The 16143-nt window shown below is 42.1% G+C and overlaps 1 protein-coding gene and 2 long non-coding RNA genes across 4 annotated transcripts in view; all 3 read right to left on the bottom strand.

The window, feature by feature from the left end:
- The window catches only part of LOC115401636 (uncharacterized), a 35116-nt gene extending 25687 nt beyond the window's left edge, over nt 1–9429 (bottom strand). Inside the window, exons 1-2 of the long non-coding RNA XR_003932979.1 lie at nt 9306–9429; nt 8359–8380 (exon numbers count right to left, since the gene is read on the bottom strand). This is a non-coding gene — a long non-coding RNA (uncharacterized LOC115401636). The remainder of the gene's footprint in view (nt 1–8358; nt 8381–9305) is intronic.
- The window catches only part of LOC115401620 (NACHT, LRR and PYD domains-containing protein 3-like), a 257799-nt gene that overhangs the window by 151809 nt on the left and 89847 nt on the right, over nt 1–16143 (bottom strand). The gene's annotated exons all lie outside the window — the stretch shown is intronic.
- Nucleotides 429–7346, bottom strand: LOC115401626 (uncharacterized). 2 transcript variants are annotated; one of them, XR_003932969.1, is made up of 6 exons: nt 7325–7346; nt 1357–1470; nt 1085–1181; nt 902–982; nt 638–727; nt 429–565 (listed from the first exon to the last, which is right to left on the bottom strand). It is a non-coding gene; the product is annotated as an uncharacterized LOC115401626 (long non-coding RNA). The 2 variants fall into 2 exon arrangements; XR_003932968.1 differs by lacking the exon at nt 7325–7346 and having other exon boundaries at nt 1357–2983.

Genomic DNA, 16143 nt, shown 5'->3' with positions numbered 1-16143 from the left:
GCACAACACCTGGCATTTGGGAAGACTTGATGGAGACTTGATGGAGGCTGAGAGGGCCTCCCAAGGGGTCACGTTCCTTGACCTTTGTAGGGAGGGGGGAACAATTGTGTCTTGACGAAGAGTCCATGGAGAGTTGACGAACTCCCAAGAAATAGTATAAATAGATGGAGCAGAGAGCGATCGGCGCGTCAGTTCTTTTGGTCAACCTGACTGCCAGGAGGTGTTTTTGGGAATAAAGTCCTCCTTTTGCATTCTGACTCTGACTCTGCCTGATTTTTCTGAGGAGAACTACGATGGAAGACTTCAAGAACCAAGAGTGGATATACTTGAGGATTTTACGTTTTTTCTGGGATATATGTTTGTGGGGTTTTTTGCTTCGTGACTGGCCTAGGATACTTTTTAAAATAAAATTCCACGACAAGTCACAACAACTTCTTCTGTCTCACTGATGTGACAGTAAAGTGTTGAATGGAGACTTGTTCTCACCATAAAGATGGAGTCCAGATGTGTTTGATGCTGAGGGGCGGAGCCTCCACGGAGAACCTGGGAGCTCTGCTGGCTGACGCTGCAGAAACATGTTGACTTTGTTCAAGCTGCTGTTATGATGATGAATCTTGACACAAACACTGATTCTCACCCCTCATCAGCACTTCCTGCTCCAGGTTTAGATAAAAGGGGTTCACTGATAGACTGGTTACTCCTCAGGGATGGAAACTCAGAGTCAGAGCTGAAAACAAACACAACATCAGGAACAGACTGAGTGGAAAAATGGGAAGAAGACCCTGATGATTCTCTGAGTGAAAACTATTGAGCAAATAGAAATTTGGTTTCAATGACATGTGTCTGAATCATTTTCTGATGAAAGACATGAAATGCAGAAGAAACAGGAAATAAAACTCACTGTGATCTGAAATTCATTACGTCATCCTTGGACCAGTCACTCTTCAGGGACACATAACTGGGTTCAACTTCATTATGTGAACTGAAACAAAGACACAAAGGCATCTCTCTCTCTCTCTCTCTCTCTCTCTCTCTAAGTGAATTGATGTGAAGAGTGGTGGACAGTTAAAGATGGAGGTCTCACCTCTGAGCTTTGGTCTGGTTCTCATGTTCCCCATAGCGAGCCCTTTTAGGGACTCCCTCCTCTCTGTTCTCACACTGATCCATGGCAGAACACACACCTACACACGCACACACACACACACACACACACACACACACAGACACACACACACACGGATATCACATAGAGGTTGACGTCCTGTGTTTCTTCTCTGAACTCAGCCCGGGGAAGGGGGGGGGGGGGGGGGGGGGGGGGGGGGATGCCCAGCGATGCCAGGCAGTGCGCACACGTACCATCAGAGCGGTGCTCACACGGAGTGTTGGGGCGCCCTTTGTACGGCCACGGTGCCCTGGGCAGCAGCCAAGTTCGCCTATGCCTCGAGCCGGCCCTGTTTACTCATCCAAAATCTCACATCAAATCATGCCATTAGTCATTCTGAGCCATTTTGAGCTTTGAGATGTTTTATTTTCTCTATTTAAGGTTGTTTTTTTTTAAATTATTATTATTATTTTGTAGGGGTGCAGGAAAAAATCGATTCAAGCTCGAATCGTGTTCCTAACTTGGGAAGATTCAGAATCGATTCTCATTTTCAAATAGTCGATTTTTTTTTGTGGGTGCGGATGTGCCTTCTCAGCCACCATAGTGCATGCAAAACAAGGATGCGGCATGGGCTATGTGCAGGTCATGCAAGTTAAGTAGACTACAGAGGGGTTTGTAGTGTCGTCTAAAGTTGTCGCGCTATGGAGGATGAGGAAAAAGAAATCCAACCGCCTCCGCGGACTTTGAAAGCACCCATTTGGAAACACTTTGAATTTTACTGTCAACCCGGCCCGGGGAGGAAAGGGCTTGATATGAGTAACGCGATTTGCAGAGATTGCAATGGTGAAGTAAAGTATTTCGGGAGTACTTCAAATCCCCATTCCCACCTGGAAAGCCATCACCCAGAGTTGTAATCCAGCAAAGACAGCGCCAACGCGATCAGCAGCTGATCAGCGCACGCTTCACCACTTTGAAAAACTGCCCCACAATTTGAGTGGTGGCATGTTCTGGCAGCTAGCCTAAGCCTACCGATTTCATTTATTTTACAACAGTTTTATTACTTTAATATAGTGTTCTGATAACTGTGAAAAGTTCAAGAAGGTTGTCAGCCTGAAAGATATTGTTTGTACAAGTTCAACAAATGTGTGCATTGCAAGCATAAATAAATCAGACATGTTGTCTTGTATTTACCTCTGTGTGTTTACATTAATAAAATAGATTGATAAAATCATGACAATTATAACATATTTGTAAATGTACTCTACTGACATGCCAGCAGACTAGAGTAGATCCTGAAAATTGTTTTGAATCAGAAAATAATCGTTTTTGAACTGAATCGTTTGGATTTGAAAGAATCGGGAAAAAAAATCGAATTGTTACCCCAAGAATCGATTCTGAATCGAATCGTGGGATTCCCAAAGATTCACAGCCCTATTATTTTGCAGCTGGGTAGCTGACTTCAGTGGATGCTAAACTTGGCCAAAGGGAAGATGATGCTCAACATTGTGGATGAGAGACACTGATGCTGGACGCCATGGCCAGAACAACACGTGCAATAAACGAGCAACAACACTTGCCAAAGTCAAATAATGTCAGGGTTTGTAGATATGGAGATATTTTAAATGAGACAGAAGTTTTGTCTGAGGCTGTCCTGTTTATGGTATTTATTATGTTGAAAATCAATATCAATCAAAATATAATATAATATCATATCATATAATATAATATAACTAGAATGGCACTCAGAGAGAGCATACCTCCGCCACAGCTCAAATCAGTGACCAAAAAGCATAGAACACCATATATAATGAAACCACATTGTGTGATCAGAGCAGAGCGCTGCGGCGTGCGGTGCCTCTGTCTGTCGCCCTCTCTCCCTGTGTGTGCGTGTGTGTGTGTGTGTGTGTGTGTGTGTGTGTGTGTGTGTTTATGTGAAAAGGAAAACCGAAAAGCAACAATTTATGTTATTTTACTTGTTTTTAATTTGAAAATGGACCAGATTCTGTCGTATTTTCCGTTCCCGACTTCCTGTGTGGTGCGATCTGCTCTGTCCAGCTTCAGAACTGGCGGTGCACAGCGCGCAGCTCGCGGAGAAAATAGAGAGGAGCGGAGCGGCCGCGGTCCATGCGGCGGTCCCCCGCACCTCCGTCAGATAGGTTAACAGAGGCACCGATCTGACAGTCGGTGCACAGCGCTTCCACTTTCGCGTCTGAAGCGGTGCGTCCTGTGTGAACCAGGCGTTTGTCTCCCCCTGTTGGCGGGCCTGTCCAACTATGTGAAAGACTCCCTATCTCTCAATGATAAAGAATCCTTAAAAAAAATCCCAGATCCAGACAGTGATTTGGATCTTCACCAAAATGTCATCAATTCTAAGTTAGCCCAAGACCCACCTTTCCACAAAGTTTCATTGCAATCCGTCAATTACTTTTTCCAGGATCTTGCTAACAAACCAACCAACAAACCAACCAACCAACCAACCAACAAACCCACATGATTACATAACCTCCTGGCGGAGGTAATTAGGGCTGTCAAAAATAACGTGTTAACGGCATTAATTAATTTATGTAATCAATTGCATTAAAATTTTTAATGCAGTCTAACACATGCACATCGTGACAAGCCTCACCTCTACCAGCGGATGGTGGTAGTGCACCCACATGGGATGTAAGCTGCAATCAAAGGAGCACAGCGCAGTTTGCTCGTTTTATGCGAAACACCGACCCCTGCAGGCCTTAGGCGTAACTGTAGCTTAGTGAAAAGCTCGTGTCTGTGGCTTGTGCCCGTGTACGTGCACAGAAGACGGGAACTCCTTCCTCGCTCTTTTAGCAGCGCTCGAGTAAAATGTAAGTTTCTTCTGCCTGGTGGGGTCTGTGCTGGAGTTGTGGCAGTGCTGGAAGTCGGTCTTTTCTTACTTTCTGGAAGCTCCTTCCTCAGTACTGCTCAGTTGTTGCTGCTAAGCGTCTACGGAGTAATGGCAGACAAATCGAAACTTAAGGATTACCAGGCCAGCGGGAGCGCGCATTACGTCATGCTCAGAGCGATTCGTACCCGAATCACTCATATTGCTGTTCCTTCAGTGCCCTGCACAGGAAAATAGGAGCGACTGCGACCTTGCAAAAATAGCTCTTGCTGCCCATCAGGCAAAGGTGAAAACGTGTGTGGGTGTGAATAATTGAAAATTTAATATTTGAAACTGCGCTGTACCCCTTTAAACATCAAAGAAGAAGCCTCACCTCTGACTGGAGGCAATAAAAACAGAAGAAGAAGGCAAGATGGAGGGAGATAAGCCGGCTGGCCCCACGGATGGTTTTGATTCCAAAAAGAACAAAGATGGAACAGTCAACAAACAAAAAGTGGTTTGCACGATACGCAAGAAGGAGTTTCAGTTCCACCGAAGCTGTTCAAGCTTGAAGTACCATGCTAACGCTAAGCATGCGTTTGTTGGAGCTTCCAGTTCAACAAGTGGATTGTGCCAGAGCACACTGCATGAATGCAGGGCAGGAAGTAAGGCTACCTCAGATCAACTGACTAACACCATTGACAAATGGATTGCAAAAGACTGTCGACCCATTTGCATAGTCGAGGACGAGGGTTTCTGAAAGTGGCGTCCCAGGACACGTCCTACAAGCCGCCGTCAAGAGCCACGGTCATGACAGAAATCCATGAGCTCTATAGCACTGAGAAGGAGAAAAGGAAAGAGGTTTTGGCTCAAGCCAAATGTGTCGCCATGACAGGAGACCACTGGACGTCAGTGAGTAACAACAACTACCTCTGTAATGGTAACTGCACATCACATCACTGACGCATGGGAAATGAAATCCTTTGCTCTCACCACAGTGAAAACAGAAGAGCGCCACTTTGCAGAGGCATGTAAAGAGCAGTTCCTAACTGTTGCACGTGAGTGGGATATTGAATGGAAAACTACAACCATCGGGACTGACAGTGCACGCAACATGACAGCTGCCATTCGGCTGACACACTTTGAGCACGTGGCCTGTGTTGCTCATATGTTGCAGAGAAGTGTCACAGTGAGCCTCGCTGACAGCGGCTTTGTAAATGTGTTAGCCAAGGCACGCAAAATCGTGGGTCATTTCAAACACAGCCCAGCAAATGCAGCAGAGGTGAAAGCACAGCAAGTGACACTGGGACAGAAGGAAGAACCACTGATCCGGGACGTTCCAACACGGTGGAACTCAACGCTGGAAATGGTGAAGCGTTTGTCAAGGAATAAAGCGGCTGTCACACTGACCCTGGATCAGCAGGAGCATGAGCTTGTGTTGCCAACGCCAGCAAAATGGGATAAACTCCAAAGGCTGGAGTTACTCCTCGAGCCCTGCAGGTAAACCAGCCATTATATTATTGTCTGTTGATTGTAGGCTAAAATAAACAGAATTAAGTAAAACGTTAATCTACCTTTAGAAGTGGATTGCTTACTCCTGTTCTAATAATATCTCTCTCTCTCACTCCTCCTCTCTCTCCCTTGCTGTGTGTGTGTGTGTGTGTGTGTGTGTGTGTGTGTGTGTGTGTCTTCCTCTCTATAATTCTCTCTCTCCATCTGTCTCTCTCTCTTTCCCTGTGTTATTCCTTTACAGGTATGTGACTGAGCTCCTGGGTGGGGAGGCCGATGTCTCCTGCTCTATTGTACGACCTGCTCTCTGCCACTTGCACCGAAAGATGGAAGTCTCTGATGAGGACCCTGCATATGTGGTGCGATTCAAGAACAAGTTCAAGGAAGACTGAGGCTCACGCCAAGAAAACATCAACAATGCCTGGCTCAAGATTGCGACAGCGCTTGATCCACGTTTCAAAGACTTGAAGAGCCTGCCCAAGACCGACAGAGAAGAGGTGTGGACCACACTGGGGCGGATGCTGCGTGAAGAATCACCCAAAAGGTCTCCACAAACATCTGATGATGGGCCACCCAAAAAGAAATTCAACCTTCTGCAGGTGGGCTCAGATTCAGAATCATCAGAAGAAGAGGTACAACCGGACAGAGACATGCCCAGATGCAGAGCAGAGCCTACCATCGGATTGGAGGACTGCCCCTTGAAGTGGCGGGCGTCTCATTCGGGTACCCATGACAAGCTGGCCCCACTTGCTCGCAAGTATCTATCCACTCCAGCTTCCACAGTTCCCAGCGAAAGACTCTTCTCAGTTGCAGGTCACATTGTGAACAAGAAGAGGTCGGCTTTACGTTCAGAAAATGTGAACAAATTAGTTTTCCTGAGCAACTGGCGAAAAGATTCTGAAAGAGAGTGGATGACTTGAGAGGTGATGTGCTAAAGAAAAAGTCAGCTTTGCTTTCAGAAAATGTGAGGTTAGTTTGCCCCAGCAATTGGAAAAAAGAAAAAGTGAAAGAACATGTTCTACTTGTTTGATTAAAAAAATGTTCAAGCAGATTTCAGTTTTCCACACAAAAAGAAACACTGGCGAAGATGGGCCTGTCTAATTGCGGAAGAAAAAAGTGTGTTTTTTATTTGTTTTACTTTTGTTGTCAGACTACATTTGTTGTTGAATATATTTATTTTACTTTGAGCCTTAAATAAACACACCGTGTGTTCAATTTGTACAATCATGTCCTGTCGTTTTTTTGTTAATGCAATACAGTAAAAAAAGGGTATATTTCAGACATAGTTGGAAACTGCGATTATTTGTGATTAATTATGATGAATTAATTTTTAAGTTGTGATTAATCTGATAAAAATGTCTAATCATTTGACATCCCTAAATATAATATAATATAATATAATATAATATAATATAATATAATATAATATAATATGACAGTGGCAATATTGATTATAATAGCAATATTTAAATTATAATAATAGCAAGATTAATTATAAAGGCAATAATATATATATATATATATACATATATATATATATATATATATATATATATATATATATATATTTATATATATATGTATATATGTAAAACAACACAATATAATAATAATAATAATGATCATAATCATACAACAACAATATCAATAACGATCAATTACAATATAAATCTTTAAACCAATTCTCTCAATAAAAACGACAAAACGCAACGACAACCCCCTCATCCTCCTCTCCCAACAGAAACTGAAAGTGAAAGTATGAATAATTAATTTGCTTAAAAAGAATTCGGTCAAAGCAAAAAAAAAAAAAAAAAAAAAAAAAAAAGCAAAGAACGGAGTTCAAAATTGGTTTAAAAGAGCTGACAGATTCTCACCTGAACTCTCTTCACATCTAACTTGAGGAGAGAAGAAGCTGCTCTGGGTTCCTCTCAGTCCTTCTCTCAGATCTGACCAAAACAAAGTTTTCAGCTCTGAGGTACTCAGAGGAGGAGGGAGTTTCCCAGAAATCACGTGTTCTTGTTGTTTACTCTACATGAGGAGAGGCAGAGCCAGAAATTTTAATTTTCAGTGTGTATGTGGAAATGTAGAAGCATTCCAGTAGAAAAGGAGAAAAATTTCAGTAACATTTGATGTCAGGTGACCCAGAATATGTGCTTCTCTCAGGCTGGCATGTCAGCCTCTATTAACAGAACACAAAGAAGTGTCTAATATGAAAAAAATAATTACTATAACAGGGTGGACAACAAACATCTTTGAACTGTTTCAAATAAATTTAATTTAAGAGTTAAAAAAAGACAATAAAAGGTTGTTAAAAGGTTTTTAAACTGTAAAAAACGTTTTTTTTTTTATTCTGTTGATGCCACAAATACATAATTAATTCATGAAATAACAGAAATAACCTGAGAAATAGCCTGAGAAAGAACATGCTTTGATAGTTGTTCAAAACTTTAGTGACGCTCATGACATGTTTGATAAAAACGAAAACAAAAAAAAAAGAAAAGAGAGGTGACGCAAAAGGATATCATGATTAAGGATATAACATCAGTTTGATGTAATAAAGACTTCTCTAAATATACAGTTGTTTCATATTTATTTGATTTAATTTTTTCATTTACTTTGAACATACAGTACATAAAGATGAATGAAGATATATAAAAATGACATGAGCTGTGCCTGCAGCTTTAAAGAACGCAAATAATGAAAGAGACAATAATATCTGAAAATAAAAAAATAATAAACAAACAAAAATGTCAAAATATATATATGCATGTATTAACCCCTCGATTGCTCATCTTGACTCAACTTTATCAAAGTGCTTGAAAAAACCATGTGAAGTTTTTTGCCTGTTGCTGGCTCTGGGTGGATTGAGGAACATTTTCAGCAGCAGTCTCTCCTCGGTGATCCACACCTCATGATGCCGTTAAGGACAGCTTGGAAAAACACGTTACACATGTTAATGTGGACGATACGGTGGGAACAGCTGAATGAAGTGTGAGAGACAGAGGGACACACAAGAAAGGCAGGGAACATGTCGAACGCATATTCAGTTCTATCTGCTTAGTTTGGTCCCACATGAACAGAAAACTCTTTGAATTTGCTCTCCTACAGGTCCATGTTATTGATCTTTATATCTTTATCAAAAAAATCATTTGGTAAACTGTCCTTACTTGGAGCATTTCTAATAATACTGTTTAATATATTTCATATACCCTCAAAATTTTTTTTTATTATTTTAAAGTATGTTATCATAAGAGTCATTCTTACATGGTGTCATTATATTAATGTTAGTTCACCTATTTTTGATATTTCTTAAATTTATTGTCTGCCTCCTTAGCTCTGTATTTCAGAAATTCTCTATTTCTTGGACTTGTACGTGCATTTTTTTAAACCCTTTGGTTGTTCATTGAATATCATTATATTATCCTTTTCTGTTATGCTGTTTAATTGATCAGTGTGTGAATGTGTGTGTGTGAATGGGTGAATGTGATTTTCGGTGTGAAGCGCTTTAGGCTCTGCTCAAGCAGCGTAAGTGTCGTCCATTTATCATTCACCACATGACTAATGACTACAAAATCATGATGGCTCCTCTATGATTGTGACCAGTATTTCCCTCTTTCGTGCAATTACACAATTCACATCATCCACAACTTCAGCTCATCCTCATCCAAACTAAGTGTCACAGCTGGCAGGACTGTGAAACAGGAGTGAGCAAAACCAAACGTAGCCTGCCAGTGTGCTAAAGTGCACCGAAACACAAAGACTCCCCTGGAGCGTTTCTCTGTTCCTGAAAGACGTTTTAATCATGTTAACGTGGACTTGGTGGGTCCCCTGCTCCAGTCGCACGGTTTCACGCACCTCCTCACCATGGTGGACACAGTGATACGCTGGCCCGAGGCCGTCCCCCCACGTCTCCATCTGCAGCTGACATCGCCCGGCCTTTATCCGGACGTGGGTGGCCCACTCTGGCACTCCAGCCAACCTTTCCTCTGACCGCGGTTATCTGATTTTTTTTTATTTATTTAACCTTTATTTAGCCAGGAAAGTCCAGTTGAGATTAAAAACCTCTTTTTCAAGGGAGTCCTGGGGACTCACAGTTCTGGGGGTTCACAGTTCAGGTCCGACCTCTGGAATGCCATGGCAGAGAGTTTAGGAGTCAAGCTCCATCGTACCACCGCGTACCACCTCCAGGCCAACGGCCTCTGTGAGAGGTTTCATCGCTCCATGAAAGCTGCTCTCTGGGCCGCTAACCGAGCGGTCCACCGAGTTTTGTTGAGTGATCCACCAAGGAGATTGAGTATCAACACTTATTATACTATTTTGTTTTAAACTGTTGCATGTCTGAACATGGCTTTATTTATTTATTTATTTATTTATTTATTTATTTATTTATTTATTTATTTATTCATATACTTAGAGACATGACTGCAGACCATGCAGAAATGTATGTTTTGCAGGAATATTAATTTTGGTTGGTCGAAAATCTGTTTTAGGCCAACAGGCTGATTTGTGGGAATACTTACAATTTATTCGAGTATAATACTCTAGTGGAAAAGTACAATAATATGAATGCATACAGCCTTGCTTGTACAACTGCTTGTGTAGCTTTTGATAAGCTGTAATCAGCTTGTGAACTCACATGACCTTGCTTGTCTAATCAGATGCGCAAATATTTATGCAAGACTTCTGAGTGTCTCTGTGCAGGAAGATAACTCCTTATCAGGCACGGAGCAGCTGTGTTAGAACACCATATCCACATCAGTGCACGAGAAGCAGAGGTCCAACCAGACCAAACCAGCTGCAGTGATGTGTGAGCCAGTAGAATACACACGCATTAGATTAGACTTCGCATTTTTGCTCTGACTCTGTCAGTGACGGCTGCTCGAAGACAGACTAGGAACACACAGCACCAGAATTCTGTCGAGAGGCTTCGCACAAATAAATTGTGATCAGCGTTGGAAATCTGCTTTGGGACTCTTTATTTCTGCACTCTATTTGGATCCAAGAAAAGAATCTGTAAGGTTCGAGGAGCAATCGGAGGGGAGCCCGGCCCGGCACCAGAGGGAGGAAAACTCTGTCCTCAACAGGGGCCATAAAGAACATTTAACCATTAAAATGAGGCGAATGCAGCTCGTGAAGTTTCGTACTTGGTTTTGATGCACAAACAAAAACTATATCTCATGATGCATTCATGACGTTTTAACTACAGTTCAGAATAGTGAACATTTTATGTGAAAGCTTCATGGAGCTACAGAGGGGCTGAAGAGCCGCAGGTTGCAGAGCCCTAGTCCAGAATATAGAGAGATTTGTGGGCTTTGGCCAGGACTGAGACACTTCTGGATATGTCATTTTGAATAAGATTTATGTGAGGTTTCCAGCAAATTTTGTCATCAATCAAAACTCTTGGGGTGAATCGCATTATTTTGATTTACCCTTCTATAACTACACCTGATTATCTATTCTACGTTTTCCAAAAATCATCATTTTTGTTGTACATTGATTTAATGATAACTTATTTTGATCAAACCATAATTAAATTTTTGCAACTCTGAGGAGATTCATTCAAAAAGTTACCGAACATCCTCATCGGTTCCTAAAATACTCGTGTCATTGGCAAATAAAGTAAATTTCACCATATAAGAAACTGTACAGATGTTCTTGATGCACAGAATAAACAGTTTGGGTCCCAACACTGCAACCCTGTCTCCACAAAATAGCTTCTTAACCAGCTCAATACAACTTCTCTGATTTTAAATTTCTCCAGTTTATTGATTAATGATTTATAGTATAAACTGTTTTTTTTTTTTTCAAATCAATGAAATAACTCAGTCGTGAGTTATTTTGATTATCTACGGAATTTGTGTTTTCCTCAATAAGTTCAGTTGGAGGTAGTGATGTTGACCTGTTTGCTCTAAATCCATATTTACTATCTGAGAGTAAGTTGCATTTGTCTCTGAGTTTATCTAATCTGCTATTCAAGATCCAATCACACCTCGGGGCAATTTAGTTAATTGATCACCCTAAATTTCCCCTCGGTGTGAATGGTTGTATGTTTATCTGTGTTAACTCTGCAACAGACTGGCTACCTGTCCAGGGTGTACCCCACCCTTGCCCGCTGCAGCTGGGACTGGCTCCAGCCACCCGCGACACTGAAAAGGACAAGCGGTAGAAAATGAATGGATAGATGCTATTCAAGATTTTCTTGAGGCTTTTGGAGAATTGTGGGAGATAAAAAACAGGTCTGTTGAAATGGTGTGACATTATTATTGTACAACTTTGGCTGTATATTTGAATTGTGCTGTTTGAAATTATAAAAATTAAAAAAAATAAATAAAAAATGCAGGCCTTCGGCTTGGAAAACCCCATAATAACTTTTTAAAACTACAAACATGTCAATACAATCACCATCTGTTGATGTTTTGTTATTAGAATTAACACTTTCTATGACTTCCAATTCGTCAGTGCCTTAAAGAAACATGGAATTTGGGTTTTTATCTGTTAATAACTCATCCCCTTTGGTTGAAACAGTAATTTTTCTGCCAGGCTTCTTCCTCCCGACTCTGGTCAGTCAGCTGTCCTGGTGCTTTTAGATCTCACTGCAGCCTTTGATACTGTGGACCACGAGATTTTATTATCGCAACTGGAATCATGTGTTGGAATAAAAGGCACTGCTGGTTGGGTTGAATGGTTCAGGTCATGTCTTACTGGGAGACAGTTTTCTGTGAACGTCGGCCCTTTTTCATCTGCCAAAGCGAGGCTTACGTGGGGAGTTCCCCAGGGCTCCATACTAGGTCCGATTTTGTTTTCTTTATATTTGTTGCCACTTGGCTCAATTTTTAGAAAACATCAAATTTCATTTCATTGTTTTGCTGATGATATACATTTATTTATTTTTATTTATTTATTTATTTATTTGACAGGGACAGAGCACATTAATAAACATCTGCATTGCCAAAACAAAACAGGCGTAAATCTGCCGGATTATCGCCACAAGGCTAATTTACATCCGTAGTCCCTAGGCAGATATGATATATACAGATCCTCGGTGTCATGATCGATAGTTCTTTTAAACTAGAGAAGCAAATCAGTGCTGTGGTGAAAGCGAGCTTCTTTCAGCTGCGGCTGATCGCCAAAGTGAAATCTTACTTGCCCTCTGACCAGTTGGAAAAACTAATTCATACATTCATTACGGCACGTCTGGATTATTGCCATTCCCTGTATTATGGTCTGATTGCTTCACCCATTCGTCGCCTTCAGCTGGTACAGAATGCGGCTGTTCGCCTCCTCACAGGGAGAAGGCGTTTCGATCATGTTACTCCTGCGCTGCAGTCACTTCATTGGCTCCCTGTCTCTTTTAGAATTCAATTCAAAATTCTATTGCTTGTATTTAAATCTTTAAATGGTCTGGCCCCTGAATATTTGTCAGAAATGTTGTGTTTGTACGGTCCTGTAAGAGCCCTGCGGTCATGTGACCAGCTGCTTTTAACCTGTCCCCGTTTGAGACTGAAAACCAGATGTGACAGGGTCGCTGGACCTAATGTTTGGAATGACCTCCCTCTGAACATTCGTTCTGCTTCATCCATCGAGTGTTTTAAGTCATTGCTAAAAACACATTTATTTCCACTGGCGTTCAACACAAGCTGAGCTGGACATTTTTGCATGTTATTGTTTTAAAATTTTTGTATTTTTCTATTGTTTTTATGGTGTTAACATGTGCAGCACATTGGGCAGTGTTTACTGTATTTTCAATGTGCTATAAAAATAAACTTGACCTTGACCTTGACCTTGAGCAAATCACTGAAAGACACATATGTGGCTCCCTTCCTGACACCCTGGACCCCCTGCAGTTTGTGTAACCCAGATTGGGTAAACAGAACTGATTTAATTAAATACTTATTTAAAATAGATAAAAAGCAGTTTAAAAAAAAAGTATTTTCATTTAAAAACACCCCGCTGATTAAAGAATAAAATTTTATTTATTTAAAAAAAAAAAAAGAAAAAAAGACTAGATTCAGGATTTACACCCGGCAGCCGTGAGCCAATCACGAGCTCCGCTGGTCACATGGTCGGCCGTCACTTCCTGCTTCACGGCAGAGACGGCAGACAGCAGAGAAGCGCTGCAATGGTTCCAGAGGGAAATTAATCCATGTTCATCTTCGGGAACCGTGCGGTTGATCGAATGTTCGAGCTGAACGTGGCCATGTGATTAGGGCCAGGAGAACAGAAACTGACTCAGCGGTCAGGTTTTTTTTTGTGAATTGTTTCCTGTTGGATTTGAGTGGTGGATGTTCATCGGTCGGCGTGCGGGTGGAGTTCCCGACCGGGACCGGAGCTGCACTCCGCCAGGGTCTGGAGCTTCACCTGCGGGAAGCAGTGGGGCTGCACAGCCCAGGATTTTGGATTACCCGGTGTGAACTGGGTGGCGAGCCAGGACGAAAGAACACGCACGTTGATCACAGATTCTTCTCCTTCACAGTTGTAGGATTGAACTGATCACTGACACACAGACACTGACACACTGGAGCACTGACACAGTGGAATACAAACTGAAGAACTTGATTTTGAAAGGGCCCCAACGGAACGAGGACTGCTTGGGAACTGGGTTTTCTTTTTGCTGGCTTTTATTACTTTGATTTATTATTTTCCATATATTCTTCTACTTGCTGTGTTCATGTCAATTGTTGTTGTGATTTCAAATAATACATTTGCACTCAATCAGATTGTTGTGTGTGTCCTATTTGATATCTAATCACTGGCTCTTAAAGATCTAGAATCGCTCTGATAGTAGCCCAATTGATTTGATTGATTGACACCCACCTGTGCCTTATTACAACTTCGCAATATTGGTTACAGATTTGGCGAGCCAGCCAGGAGCCGGTTGATTTGATATCAATACTGAAATCACATCCAGTATGGACTTCATACAGGAGTCTGGTATTAAGATCCCAAATGCAGTCATTGTTAGTGGAGCAACCCAGGTTGCAGATCAGGACGAGCAAGTCATTGATTTTTTGAAGAAGTATGGCTCTATCAAGAGAGTTGTTTTTGTTGATGATGATGCCTCTGAGTTTTACAAAAACCTGATCGTTGAGTTTTCGTACGGCACGGCCATTGAGGGATTGGCAGAGATTTTGCCGTACACATTTACAGTGAAAAATGATCCCCCTGTTGTTTATGTTGTGAAAACATTGAGCAGTGTGTACCATACCAGGATTGGTGGTAACATTACTAAGACTTACCTGACTGAGCTCAAAACACTAGCCAAGCGAAGCGGAGTTGAGTATGAGCTGGTATTGAAAGATGTCATGTCCCAGATCAGCAAGGATGTTGGTACTATGAGTCTAAATCCTGAAAGAACTCCTGAAGTGCATGTCGAGGTCTCCTGGCCACATGCCACAGATGATGTCATGAATACAAAGGAAGCCAGGTCTCCGTCCCTTTCAGTTGGTGATGTGAACCCACCTGAAATCCAGAAAGTTGTGGTTGAGCATATAGTCAGGAGGGAAACTGATAGCTCACATTTGCAGTCTCCAGTAAGGCTTCGCTCCTTTTCTGGAAAGACTCCCAGACCAAACAGTGAAGCTGATTATGACACTTGGCGCTCACACATTGAACTGTTGTTGAGTGATCCTGACATGGCCCCTCGGCAGATATCCAGAAGGATTGTTGAAAGTTTGCTCCCACCAGCGACTGGTGTGGTTAAAGGTCTACGGCCTGATGCTCCCCCGTTAGCCTATTTGCAACTGCTTGATTCTGCATTTGACACAGTCGAGGATGGGGAAGAACTTTATGCCCAATTCTTGAACACAATCCAGGACCCGGGTGAGAAATCTTCAAATTATCTCCATCGGTTGCAGATAGCACTAAATCAAGCTGTAAAAAGAGGAGGGGTTCCATCTAAAGAAGTTGACAAACACTTGCTGAAGCAGTTCTGTAGGGGGTGTTGGGAGAGTTCTCTGCTCACTGCCCTTCAGCTTGAACAAAAGAAAAATGATCCACCCTCGTTTCCAGAGCTTCTGCTGCTGTTGCGTACTGAGGAAGATAGACAACAAGCAAAAACTAATCGCATGAGAAAACACGTAGGTGCCACAAAGCAGCGGGTCCAAATTCAGTCCCAGGATGCAGGTACATGTGTGGAACCAAAAGAGAAATCAGGTGCAGTTTCTAATGCTATCAAAGACCTCGAGAGACAGGTTGCTAGCTTGCAGAGTCAGTTAACCTCTCTCATGACTCACAAAAAGAAGGAGACAGGCAAGAAGATTCCTGTAGGAAAATTCAAATCCCAAACAACAGATGAAGACAACACAAACTTCAAAAGTCAAACAAAGCTGAAGCAAACAGGCAGACCTCGGCCGTGGTACTGCTTTAACTGTGGTGAAGACGGGCATATCTCCCCGTCGTGTACTGAAGCACCAAACCCCAATTTGGGAGCTGAAAAGAAAAAACAACTGGCAGAGAAGCAGCGTGCATGGGACACAAAAACCAGTCCCAGTGCACATTTAAACGAGTAACAGCACCTGTTGTGGGGCGAACAGGGGCTGCTCAGATCCAACGTCCCTCACTTGATAATGCTGGAAATAAGTCTCGGGCATGTACCAGCCTGAAACAACTGGACAGGAACTCCCAAATTAAGCTTCCTGATGGATTGTTTGGCACTAAATGCACGGCTTGTGTGAACATAAAAAATGCAGAAGTC

The sequence above is a fragment of the Salarias fasciatus genome, chromosome 15 (assembly GCF_902148845.1).
Source record: "Salarias fasciatus chromosome 15, fSalaFa1.1, whole genome shotgun sequence".
In the NCBI taxonomy this organism is placed as follows: domain Eukaryota; kingdom Metazoa; phylum Chordata; class Actinopteri; order Blenniiformes; family Blenniidae; genus Salarias; species Salarias fasciatus.
The sequence above is the reverse complement of the archived record's forward strand: the minus strand, read 5'-3'. Positions and strand labels throughout refer to the sequence as shown.